Below are 13,912 nucleotides of genomic sequence, written 5' to 3' on the forward strand. Positions count from 1 at the left end.
ATGGGGAAACAGGAGCAGAATCGCAGTGACATTTGTGCAAGGTCATCATCAGATCTTAACCTGCAGTTTGGAAACTCCTAAGCATCTCTCATTTGGTACCTTCAGAGCATCTCCCTGCCTTCTTCCCATCTCACATTTCTGTATGCTGTGGCTACCCTTCCAGGTTCAGCCAGAGCCACTAATGAGGCATTTAGGGCATCCAATGCCCTCTCTGGCTGTAGGAATTTATCTCTGCTTATGCAATGAACAGATACATCCTTACTCCCGTTGAAGCACTATCATGTTTCCTGAAGACAACCAATAATGTTCAGGGGTTGATCACAGTCTGTGAATTGAGAGTTAATGATAAAACGTTGTCAAAAATATTACTTTGAATTTACAGAGAACCTTTCGTCTCAAAGGGCTTTGTAGTTACAAGATGAATGATTGCCTAGATTTTTAGCAAGCTCTATGTTGGAGTTGAGAAAATAAATTTAGTTATGGATTTCCATACCATATTTTATATGGAGTATGTTTATAATAATTCCTACTTCCCATCCCGTACCTTTCCCATACTCTTATTTCAGTATGTGTTAAAATGGTCCAGTGATTCTTTCAGTTGTTTGGCATCATATTTCCACACATTTAAAGTTTCTATAAATTAACAATAACAACAAAAATAATAACAACTAAAGTTTGTAATTTTAATTATAGTTTGTAACTTTTTAATTATAGTTCTCTCTTCCAGGCAGAAAAGTATATTGTTTCATTTTTCAAATGGAAAAACTAAAGTAGAAGAGTTCGGTGAGATATCCAGGTTTCCAAAACCAAGAGTCAAACCTGATCCATCTAACTATGCATCATGAAATCTTTCTCCTGCCCCTCGATGTCCTCACTTTCCAGAGTATAATTTATGCGTTAGATCATGAGTTGGCTCCTAAAGTCAGGGATGGTGCCTGGAAATGGATAGGTATTCCAAACTACTCATTTAATGACCAAATAAATGAATAGAAAAGTATTTTTACTCAGATTGTTTCCATTTAGTTCATTTCCATATTACATATCATAAGCACTTTCATTTCATAAGTAGAGGTCTACCTATGTAGAAAGAAAATGAGGTCCACAGAGGTTAATTAAGTGCCTGAAGCCCTACAAGTGATTTAGTAACAGAAATAAAAACACTGAGCTCCAGTGCTTCCACATCTGGGCCAATCTTTGACTTTGTCAGTGTAAGATGTCTTTCCAGGCTGTTCTGATTTTTTAGGGGTCAAACTCTCCTGGTCATGGTAACCAGGATGTGTTTTCTCTCTGGTATGACTAGCTCAAAACACATTTAAAATAAATGCATGATACATACTATATATAAGAGGGTAGTATTCATTGTGGACCATTTTCCATTTGGATCTCAACATCTCAACCTAATTGGTTGTCATAAGGATTGTTAATGACCAACTTTCAGGCAAACAACTCCATTTTAAATATCGCACAAAAAAATTGATGGTAAAAAGAACAAGATAGAGTTTTTTTAAATAAAGCTGAATAATTTATCTCGTGTAATTACACATCAATAGAGGCAAACATTTAAGTGTGAGACATTATTTAGTTTTGTGTAACAAGTAGTAAAACAGATAATAAATACTGCTTTAAAAAAATGTCCAGTTCTAGAAAGCATAAAGACTCATATGTTACTAACAGTAGAGGAAAAGTGCATCTTTTTTTATAAATAGGTAATAAAATCTTATCTTAATGGAATAAGTAGCAATCGAATGATCCAAATCAATTTCTTGAACAAAAAAGCTGCTTTGGATATGTATCCAAGTAGCTCATTGCAGCACTAGTCACAGTAGCCAAGACAAAGAAGCAATCTAAGTGTCCGTGACCAGTTGAATGGACAAAGAAACTGTGGTACCTATGAATGATAGAGAACCATTCAACCTTTAAAAAGAAGGAAGTTCTTTCATTTATAACAACATGATTGACCCCAGAGCACATTAAGTGAAATAAGCCCATTACAGAAAGAGAAATACCATATGATCTCACATGTATGAGGAATCTAAAAATGTCAATTTCATAGAAGTGGTAGAATGGTAGCTACCTGGGACTGGAAAGATGGAGGTTTGGGGGATTGGGAGAAAGTCAAATCATATGAAATTGTATTTGGACATGAAGAATAAGTACAAGAGCACTTTTGTACAACATGGTGACTATAATTATTAACAATGCCTCGTATACTTGAAAATTGCTAAAAGAATAGATTTTATGTGTTTTCGTCACTATATATATATATATATATATATATATATATATATATATATATATAAGTATGTGAGGTAATACATATATTAGAAATCCTGGATTTAGCAAGTACATAATATATACATATTTTAAAATATCATGTCATATACCATAAGTATACACAATTTAAAATAATCATAAATAGAAGTTAAAAATTTATTCCAAAATTTTATTAAACATAGCATTTTACTTCGTGATGAAGCATAATAAATTTAGCATTTCTTCTTTTCCTTTTATTAGAGAATTAGAATTTACAAACAGAATAAATGCGACGTATCTCCCACACTCAATGATTTGCTTTCATGCCAGTCATTTTCATGTTCATTTCACTGACACTTCTATTACAAATGGTGTCCTGTAAAAATGGGATTTTACTATTTTATCAAAAGAAAGCAATTTCATTTTCTACCTCGGAGAGAATCCAATGCAAAATAGAGCTAGCATAATTACATACATACTTTTATAACTTCAATATCATAATATTTTGATTTTGCTTTACATCACACACTTTCCCAGCTGGTGGGCAGCTTTTGTTTTAGCTTTGTGGATTATATTAGAAATGGGGGAAAGAGATATCATACACATTGTGAAACTAATGAGACTAACATTCTGGTGTCATTTGAGGATATGATAATACATCTATCTGATAGTCTTTGACTTGATCTGTTATTGTAACTTCTGTACTTCCAGCACCATGACACTTCTAATTATTTATAGCAACTGGGGCGTGGGCAGCATCTGCTGAATGTAAGAGCAAGATGGGTATCCATGACAGGAGGAGGACTTCAAAAGGACTAATGAAAGAGGATGACACCAAGAAATGAGCCAAAGCAAACAGTAAAATCAGGAGGCTGCGTAGGACAGGGGAGCAACAGAGAACACTTGAAGCAGCCAGGTCCCTATCATCAGGGTAAAATAAGACTTAGGAGAAGAGGCAATTTCCTACCTCAGTTTTAGAAGCCCACTGATTCCATGAGAGTTAATTCTTCAATCCATGCTCCTAAAACTCAATATGAATATGAATCCCCCAGAGATCTTTTATTTTTATTTTAAATTTTTTATTCGTTCTTTTTAGTTTTGCATAACAGTAGACTATATTTTGACATACCATACATACATTGAGTATAACTTCCCATTCTTGAGGTTGTACATGATGTGGAGTTATGTGTCTCATATGCTCATATGTAAACATAGGAAAGTTAAGTTCGATTCTTTCTATTGTCTTTCCCCAGAGATCTTTTAAAATGCAGATTCTGATTCAAGAGGTGTGAAATGGGCTACAAAATTCTCTAATCCTAATAAGCTTCTAAATGATATGGATGATAGTACTGGTATAGGGATCATGTATTATCTAGCAAAGTCTTCAACCAGTTCAGAGGTAGGCAAAGCAGACAGGTGGAGAGATAGCATGGTGTTGGGGAGCAAGGACAGGTCCTAACAAAGGCAAAATTTGCAACTTCAGTGTGTTTCAGATGAAAAATCATGCTTGGTTATGGCTGCTTGTTATAGTTTTAATTATGTCACTCCCCTCAAAAGGATATGTGAATGTCCTAATTCCTAGTAGTTGAGAATGTGATCCTATCTGGAAATAGGGTCTTGGTAGAGGCAATCAAATTAAAATGAGGTCAGTAGAGTGGGTCCTAATTCAATATGATTGGTGTACTTATTGACAGGGGAAATTGGGACATAGACAAGAAATGCAGACGAGATGATGTGAAGATCCACAGGGGAAGATGGCCTGTAACTAGAGTAATCAGCAGCAAGCCAAAGACCAAAGACTGCCTGCAATCACCAGTCGCTAGAGGAGAGGCCAGGAAGGATTCTCCATGACAGCATGGCAGCCACCAGACAGAGCATGGCTCTTTGGACACATGGATTTTGGCATTCTAGCCCCCGGAACTGGGAAGCAAGAAATTTCTATTGTAAGCTACCCGGTTTGTTGTGGCAGCCCTAGGAAATTAATGCACTGCTGAATAATAAGAACGTTGACTTGCCACTTTCTAAACAATGTTTGACAAAGAAGAAAATGAAGAACTGGAAAGATTTAAATAATTAACAACTTCACAGAAAGAAGGCCTGAAAACCAGGTCTCCCCATTGTCAGTCAAAGCCTCTCACACTTAAGAACTTGGCTTACCAAGAACATCCACAAATGGACTAATCAATAAAACACCACTTCCTGAACCAGTGTTCTGCAGATTCTTTTTCAGGGTTTATTAATAGGTGCTTCAAGGGTTCATGTTAAATTAAGTTTTAAGACATTCTAAATTCATAGTACACATCAACCTAATTAAACATCTAGGTAAAACCTACCGAGTTCAGGAGGGGAGGGTAGAAAACTTATAAAACTTGTGTTGAACCAAAAATACTAGTTCAGAAAATGCTGGATTGGGGCTGGAGATGTGGCTCAAGCGGTAACATGCTCGCCTGGCATGCGCTGGGTGCTGGGTTCGATCTTCAGCACCACGTAAAATAAAATAAAGATGTGTCCACCGAAAACTGAAAAATAAATATTAAAAAATTCTCTCTCTCTCTCTCTCTCTCTCTTTAAAAAAAAAAGAAAAGAAAATGCTGGATGAGAGAATAAACTTCATAGCAACTAAGAAAATTCATGCCAACAAAATAACTACTTCAAAACTTAATTGAATTTTACTCTAAGCCATCCAGGAGGCCACCTGTTATTTGTTGGTGTTTCCTCAAGGCAGAAAGATGATGTCTCCCAGATGAATTTAAAAAGTGAATTTAAAGGCCCATCATAAAAGTGAAGTAAGAGATCCGTCACAGAGACATGGGGCAAAATGGAATTGAGCAAAACTGATGGGGTCGGAGAAGAAAAAATGAGAACAGAGAAATCAAATATTTAAGGCCTATCGGTGCAGCTACAGTTTTTCTCCAGAAAAATCCCACTGAGCATAAAGAAAGATTTTTGACAGTTAACTGTACTTTGCATCACTGTGAAGAAAAACCACTGTGAAAATATGTGGTGGAGGGCACCTTTCCAGCATTGAGTCCACATCTGGCGCTCCCCCCAGTGTGCATGACCGCGGACATTCAGGCAGACGACAGTGGCACCACTCAGCGATCAGTCTTCCTGTTGTGCACAGTATGCATTTGTGTAATGGCTAGGACAGTTTTGTCAGGAAAATTCCAATCGGAAGTCTATCAAAATTTGCAACTGTCTTCTTCTAGGCTACCCATGGTATTACATGAGTGAGTAGCAAGCCTGGCAACCTTTCTCACTATCTATAAATTCAGAACCCCACTTCAACTAGGAAGACTGTTTGATACCACCATCTGACACCTGGATGACAAAAGAGTGCTATAAGAAAACATGTTGGTCTGGCTGGCAAATGTTCCCTTTGTGGTGGGAACCTGGTCACTGTACCTTCTACTCTGAGGTATCTAGAATATAGCTGACATGAAGAAGAGTTCCCCATTACCAGATCTTCGTGAGTTCTTCAAAACTGTTTTTTTCTAGACTTATTAGTAAGAGATGCTGTGCTAGGAAACAACAGTGGTTTTTTCATGGATGAGTTTTAAATGCCATTTTCACATACTGACAGTTTAAAGGTAAAAATTTTAAACACAAAAATCATATTACTTAAGCATAAGAGGAACACTAAAATTAAGTCAGTACCTATCAGACGTTATTTTGCCCATTGGCAACACAGCAGGAAAAGGCAAGGCTTCCCCTCCATGGGGCTCACAGTCTTACCGGGGAAGACTCACTTTCAACAAATTGTCACACAAGTAATGATAGAAGTACACTAATAAAAACCTTAAGAAGTAAAAATCACACAGTGCTCTAAGAGTTTACTATAGAAGGTTTCAATTAAGATCAGGGGGTCAGGGAAGCTTTTCTTATAAAAGGCTTCTTTAAGCTGAGATGTGAAAAATAAATCAAAGCTGGATACTTCGGGCATAGGGAGTGAGCGCTGGAGACAACACTGTAGATACGAGGCAGGGAAAGGCCCAGAGCATCCAAGAAACAGAATAAACCCAAGTGGCCACTGTGTTGTAAGTAAAAGAAAGCAGATTGGAAGAGGCAAGTGAATGAGATTGTGCAATCCTTCAAGGTTTGGTTAAAGATCTTAAATCCTTTTCATGAGAGCAAAAAGAAGCTGTTGTTCTTTGGTATGGTTTGTCCCCCCAGGATTGATGCGCTGGAAGCTTGGTCCCCGGCATGGTAGGGTTGAGATGGTGGAAATTTAAGAGGTGGGGTCCAGGGGAAGGTGACTGGGTCGTAAAGGAGTTACTGCTGGTTCAGAGGGTGAGGGGATTAGTCCCTGGACTCCTGCTCCTTTCTTCCAATATGACACCCCCACTTCCTGCCACACACACAAATTATTATTATGTTGTGGTCAGAAGTCCCTTGGGCCCTTAGGGGCCAAGCAGATGGGGCTGTTCAAGTTGGACTTTCAGATCCCAAGACTGTGAGTAAAAAAAAACCTCTTTTATTTATAAAGTGCCCAGCCTTGGGTATTGATTATAACACAGAATGGACTATAGAGAAGCCTTTGAAAGTTTTAAGCAGGAGAGAAATATTAGAGTTTTATAAGCATGCTCTGGCTTATGTGTGGGAAAAGATTGAGAGGCCAAGAATAAAGCAGGGGGACCAGTTAGAAGCTACTATAATTGACCAGGGGAGAGATGGTAGTTTAGTCTTGAAAGATATCAGTGAAGATGGAGAAAATTGGATCAGTTAGAGGCATTTTAAAGGCAGAATGTATAGGAAATATAAGTAGATATAAAGTGAGCTATAAAGGGGCATAAGCAAAAATGGGATAATTTAAAAATATGTAGAATTTACACAGTATTATAATATTTCATGTCTCTAGGGTAATGCAGTCTATTAAGCATTTTCAAAAGATGAAAAATATCAAATTAGAACTTGTTATAAGCTAGTGTTGCAGGCACTAAAGATGCACATGACAGACAAAACCCATGCCCTCAGAAAACTTGCCTTCTGATGGTCGAGATAATCAGTGGAGAAATCTGACAACAAAGACAAACTGTCAGTGGCAGTAAGGATTATTATATGAGGTAGGGAATGGGGGGAGTTGGGAACAGTTGGACAGAGCCCTTCTGGCTTCTGTGCATGCTACAAAAGGCCTCTGTGAAGGCATCATTTGGACAAAGATTGACAAAAGCAAGTGAGTGTGTCATGCTATAATGTGGGGAGCCCAGGTGGAATCAAATTCTGTAGGACCCTCAAGTCAGGGAACTTATTTCCTAGTGTCCCTGCGATATCACTCTAAACTGGCTGGGTCCTTCCACCAGAGACCACTGACCTTTCATGTGGTCTAGCCTGTAGAGCTAAAGTTCCCTTTCAGGACTAAAGATGGGGGCAGCCTTGCTGTAACAGTTTGAAGGTAAAATGTCCCCCTCCGGCCGCGTGCTAAAGACTTGGTCTCTAGCCTCTGATGCTATTGGGAACTGATGGAAACTTTGTTGAAAGAGGTATGTCACTGGGTGTGTGCCTTTGAAGGGCATATTTTGTCCCTAGCTTGCTCTCTGTTTGCTTCCCTGCTGCTACGAGGTGAACAGCTTTGCTCCACCACATGCTCTCCACCAGGATGTTCTGCCTCAGCACAGGCCCAAAAACAATGGTGCTAGCTGAACATGTTCTGAAACCTCTGGAACACTGAGCCAAAATAAGTCTTTTCTCCCTTAGGTTGATTTTCTGTTGCTTTTTGTCATAGTACCAGAAAACTCACTAACACACCTGCTCACACCAGCAGTGTGTCTCTGTGCTGTCCCTATTGTTCCCTTGTACCCTACCCATATCTTTGTGATTAGTCCTTTGTGAATAAACTTTCCTCAAATTACAGAAATATGTGTGTTCTCCAGCCAATATAATGTTTGAATAAATATTTAGATAGGAAGTGGTAGACATGATGGTCCAGATATACACTTAATTCCAATTATTTTATGGATAAACCTGCAAAGTACATTTGTAAAATATATTTGTTGATTCAAAGTTAAATATAGAATGGAAGACATAAAAATCACCCATTTTCATTCTATGCCCTTTTTTCTACTGATTTTAATATAAAACAAATATATTTATGATAACTCCAGATTTCCCAGTAAAAACACTCTAAATTTTGCTTTGGTTCTTAATTTGGAACATGGAATATCAAGTCACTTTCACTTCTACTTTAAAATTTCAGGCTTTTTCTCAATTCTTATTCCATAAAAAAGCAATTTATCTGACAGAAAGAGGCGATTCACTAATTTAAAAAAAAAATTGTTCGGTCTAACTGGTAATCAAAGAAAGGCATATATCAAAATAATGAAATTGGCCAAAATGTTTTGCAACTATAATATTTACTATTATTTGTTGATGATGTAGGAAAACTAGTACTCTCATACTATGCGGGTGCTAAAATACTTTGGAAAAAAACATGTCTGAAGGATAATTTGGCAATCAAAAGGCTTCAGTTAAACTGAACAAGCAATTTTCCTTCTGAGAATTTAATCTTAGGAAATAATCAGGGATGCAGCCACAGATGGGCACTCACCACAGGATCACAGATAATAACTATATCCTCCCCTTCAAAGAGGGAACAAGATAAATGTCCAATAATAATGGAATAAGTTAAATATATGGTACATGCATATGATAAATAAAAAATGTCACTGTAGGAAGAGTCTCTATCCTGACTGTGCAGTGTGAGCAGTTGGGTCTAAGGAGAGTCAGATCAGGAGACCTGGAGAAAAATCCTCGTTTCTGTATTTTTAAAAATTCAGTTCTATGAGAATTGAGCAGTATGAAATATGGGGCAATTTATAAGAGCATGGGAAAATGTTCCAGAATAATGGTAAGGGTGGAAAGCTTGTTCCAATATACTAAAGTCTTCTTAAATACAGGCCCAGAAAAATAAGCTCTAAGAATAGAGTCACACTGGTAAGTTTTTAGCTCTGGGTATTAGGATCATGGGCAATTTTTCTTTTCTTTTTTTTTATCCTTCCCAATACCTATACTTTAAATTTTTTTTCTACAAAAAAATGTATTCTTTTTAATTAAAACAAAATAGAAAGCATCTCTTCTTAGTTCATTTTGTCTTTTATGTTTCTTCAAGATCCCCTTTCACTGGCTTCACTCCTGGCTCTGTGTCTAATTCTGGTTATCTATTTTTAGCTGGAGAATACTCCTACTGATTCTGGAGGCTTTGAAAGACTAAGTCTAAAATATGACGAATTCATCTTTTTGTTTTGTAACAAAGAAAATACCTTCTACACAGGACACTGTAAAATTTTATCTGCTGCCCCTCTGCATTTAATGACTGAACAGGAAACACTTCAGCTTTCCTTCATTGTTTCAGAACATTGTGTTCACAAGGAAATAGCCACTCCCCAAACACATGGAAGAGACACAACAGAGAACAGGAAGTGCAACCATTATGAATATTAAAAAGTATTTTCCTATAATGTGATATTAATCTACAACCTATCTTTCCTAAAAGAGAAATAAAAACTGCTATAAGATTGTCTATTCACATGAATCAATTCTAATTGATGCTACTTACTTTTGGATAACTAAATATTTTATGTTTTTTTTTTCCCTTTATTGGGTGGTGGGGCTCAAACTCAGGGCCTTAGCCTGCCAGGCAAGCACTCAACTATTGATCAAGACCTCCAACCCTACGTTTTCCTTTTTGAAATAGAAGTAACCTGTTGCTCTGCTATCCCTTTAATTGGGAAGTACTCCTACATAAGTCTCCCCATTGTTTTTTTCCTAAGTTATTTTATTTTACTTTTGATTAGCTGTAGTAATTGTGCATATTGATGGGTTTCAATGTGCTATTTTAGCACATGCCTCTAGCATGCAACTGATCAAATCGAACCTCCATTTTTGTACTGTCTCCTTTACACCCCCTTTTCCCAACCTTTAATAATCACTATTCTACATTTAAGTCAATTTTCTTTTGCTTCCACATATGAGAGAACATGCAGCATTTGTTCTTTTGTGTCTGGCTTATTTCACTTAACATCAAATCCTCCAGTTCATCTATTTTGTTCCAAATGACAGGATTTCATTCTCATTTATAGCAAATAATATTCCACTGCATGTACACACCACGTTTTCTTTATCTACTCATCTGTTGATGGATGCTCCAGCTGATTCCATATCTTAGCTATTGTGAGCAGTGCCATAAGAAACATGAGTGTGCAGGCATGTCTTTGGTATGCCCATTTCATTTCCTTTGACTATGTACTCTGGAGTAGGAGAGCTCAGATTATATGGTAGTTTTTGAGGAAGTCTTATACTGTTTTCCGTAATAGCTGTACTAATTAACATTCCTACAAACAGTACATAAGGGTTCATTTTCTCCCCCCTCACCAGTAATTGCTATTTTTTTCAGTTGTTGTTGTTGTTTTAAATAATAGCCAGTCTAACTGGAGTGAGGTGATATCTCATTGTTGTTTTGATTTGCATTTCCCTGATTGCTCATGATATTGAGCTTTTTTTATTTATTTGTAGACATTTGTATTTCTCAATTTGGGAAGTATCTGTTCAGATCATATGTCCATTTTTAAATTGAATAACTTTTTTGAGTGTCTTATATATTCTGGCTATTAATCCTACATCAAATGAATAGATGACAACTATTTCTCCTGTTCTTTAGGTTGACTCCACTCTGCTGATCATTTCCTTTGCAATACAGAAATTTTTCATTTAATGTGATCCCATTTGTCTACTTTTGCTTTTGTTTTTTCAAATACAACAGCATATCAAAATCCTCATTCACTATGGTAAAGTTGGATTTTTTTTTTTAATTTTTTATTGTGGGTTGTTCAAAACATTACAAATTTCTTGACATATCATATTCCACACTTTGATTCAAGTGGGTTATGAACTCCCACCTTTACCCCATACCCAGATTGCAGAATCACATCAGTTACACATCCATTGATTTACAAATTGCCATACTAGTGTCTGTTGTGCTCCACTGCCTTTCCCGTCCTCCACCCTCCCCCCTCCCCACCTCTCCCCTCCCCTCCCCTCCTCTCTCTCTACCTCCTCCACTGTATAACCCTGAGGGTCTCCTTCCATTACCATGGGGATACAAGAATGGTTCTACACATGTGAATCAATATACATAATACATCACATCAACAGAACAAAGAAAAAAAATCCTATGTTCATCTCAATAGATGCATAAAAAACAGTTGATGCAATCCACCAGCCCTTCATGATAAAAACTCTGAACAAATTGTATAGGAAGATTGTACCTCAATACAATAAAAGCTACCTAGGACAATCCTTGTTACTTTGTTTCAAATAAATTTTATCAAAATAATACACATACATATACATGTGTAAAAATCATAAATGTATAGCTTGATTAATTCCTATAATATGAGCAAATCTTTGTAATTGCCACACAAATAAATAAACAGAACTTTCACTATATAACCACAACCATCTCTGGGCTCCCCATTGCCATTCACTTCATGCCCCAAAGGTAACCCCAATTCTAATACCAGACTTCTAATTCCACAGATAAGTTTTAACATCTCTTGAACTTTGAATAAGTGGAATTACACAGTAGTCATATTTTTGTACCTGTCATTGTACCTGTCATTCCCCTTAATGTTATGCTTATGAGTTCAATCCGTGTTGTTATGCATAGCAGTCATTTGTTCTTTATTGTTGCTGCAGAGTATTTCTTTATGCAGACATACTATAATGCATTTATCCATTCTACTGTTGATGGACATTTAAATTACCCCCAGGCTTGGGCTACTGTGAATATGCTACTATTAAATATTTGTACATGACTTTAGCATATGTATTTATGCATTTCTGCTAGACACATACCTTTTAGTTGAATTCTCAGGCATAAGATAAACAACTCTTCATTTTTTATTATATGCTGTAAAAGAGCTTTCCACAATGACGGTACCAAAATGAAAATTTCAGTTGCCTCCTATCCTTTCCCACTCTCCATGTTGTCTGTCTTTTAAAAATTACTGAACCTGGTGGGTATGTAGTGGTATGTCACTATGGTTTTAATATTAATTTCCCTAGTGATTAATGATGTGTATTTTTCTTGAGTTTATTATCAATTTGGTACTCTATTTTGTGAATTTCCAAGTTTTGCCCTTTTTTCTATTGATTTTCATTTTGATTTTGATTTGTAGAACACGTTTATATATCTTCTTACAAATTCTTCTTTATTTCTATGTATTGCAAATGTATTTTCCCATTTTGCAAACTCACTTCATTCCATTAATGATCTCCTGTGATCAACAGAAGTTCATTGTTTTAATGTAGTCCAATGTATCAATCTTTTCAATTATAGGTAATACTATTTCAGTTCTGATTAAGAAAGAAAAATCATATTTTCTATATTATTATTATGTATTTATTCTTTATACCAGAGATTGAACCGAGGGGCACTTAACCACTGAGCTATATCACCAGCCCTTTTTTAAAATATTTTTATTTTGAGGCAGGTTCTTGCTAAGTTGCTCAGAGCCTTGCTAAGTTGCTGTGGCTGGCTTTGAACGTGAGATCCTCCTGCCTCAGCCTCCTGAGCTGTGATCTTTTTTTCTATTTAATTATCCTGAAACTTTATTGTTTTAGCTTTCTGATTTAAACCAACAACCAATTTTGAGTTTACTATCTAAGGTATAAGGTAGGAGTAAAGTCTTTTTAAAAGAGTTATCCATTGGCATTGGCTTACTATCATTCACTAAAAATAACGTTTTCTCCACTGTGCTGCATTAACAATATTGTAATAAAGCAAATGCTCATACATGTGAATATGTTTCTGAATATTATTTTGTTTCATTTTTCCCAGCTGTCTATCCTAGTGTCAATGTCATACAATTGTAATTCCTGTCCTAACATCTGCTCCTATAAGTCCTCCAAGTTGGTTTCTTCAAGATTTCCTTCCTTGGCTATTATGGAGCCTCTACATTTTCATCTACATTTAAGAATAAGCCTGTCAATTTTTTTTTTTCTTTTTCTTTTTTTTTTTTTTTTTTTTTAGGGCTGGGGATGTAGCTCAGTTGGTAGAGTGCTTGCCTCACATGCACAAGGCCCTGGGTTCAATCCCCAGCACCACAAAAAATAAAAATTAAAAATAAATCTATTTTGGTTGGAATTTTACTGACTCTGCAAATAAGATAGAGAATTTTACGCCTTTATTCTGTGTTTTCTCATGCTTGAATGTGACATATTCCTTTGCTTAGTTATGGATAACATTTATATATTTATAATACTGTGCCTTCCCAAGCTTGAAGATGACATATCCATTTATTTATCTATATCATATTTGTTTTCTCCAAATAATGTTTTATTGTGTGTGTGTGTTTACACATGTATGTGCAGAGGTTTTGTGCATTTTTCTTTAGATTTATTTTTAGTAATTTGAATTCTTGCTATTCTAAATAGTATTATGGAGAAAATTTTTTTAATAATTTGCCACTAACATATAGAAATACAAATTGTTTTTGTGCGTTTCTCTAGTATCAAGAAACAGTTGTATTTACTTATTAATTCTAATAGTGTGACTGTAGACTCTTTTCATTGCATACCATCATGTTGTTTATGAATAATGACAATTTATTCCCCAACCTTGGCATCTTCTTTTCTTCTTGTCTCATTGCACAGGCTAGAATTA

General features: G+C 36.1%; 1 non-coding gene across 1 annotated transcript; it reads left to right on the forward strand.

Annotated features, from left to right (window-relative positions):
* Window positions 1-13,282: 13,282 nt before the first annotated feature.
* On the forward strand, window positions 13,283-13,356 carry Trnav-cac (transfer RNA valine (anticodon CAC)). Its single transcript has one exon. It is a non-coding gene; the product is annotated as a tRNA-Val (tRNA).
* The last annotated feature ends 556 nt before the right edge of the window (window positions 13,357-13,912 follow it).

The sequence above is a fragment of the Marmota flaviventris genome, chromosome 5, assembly GCF_047511675.1.
Source record: "Marmota flaviventris isolate mMarFla1 chromosome 5, mMarFla1.hap1, whole genome shotgun sequence".
NCBI classification, from domain to species: Eukaryota; Metazoa; Chordata; class Mammalia; order Rodentia; family Sciuridae; genus Marmota; species Marmota flaviventris.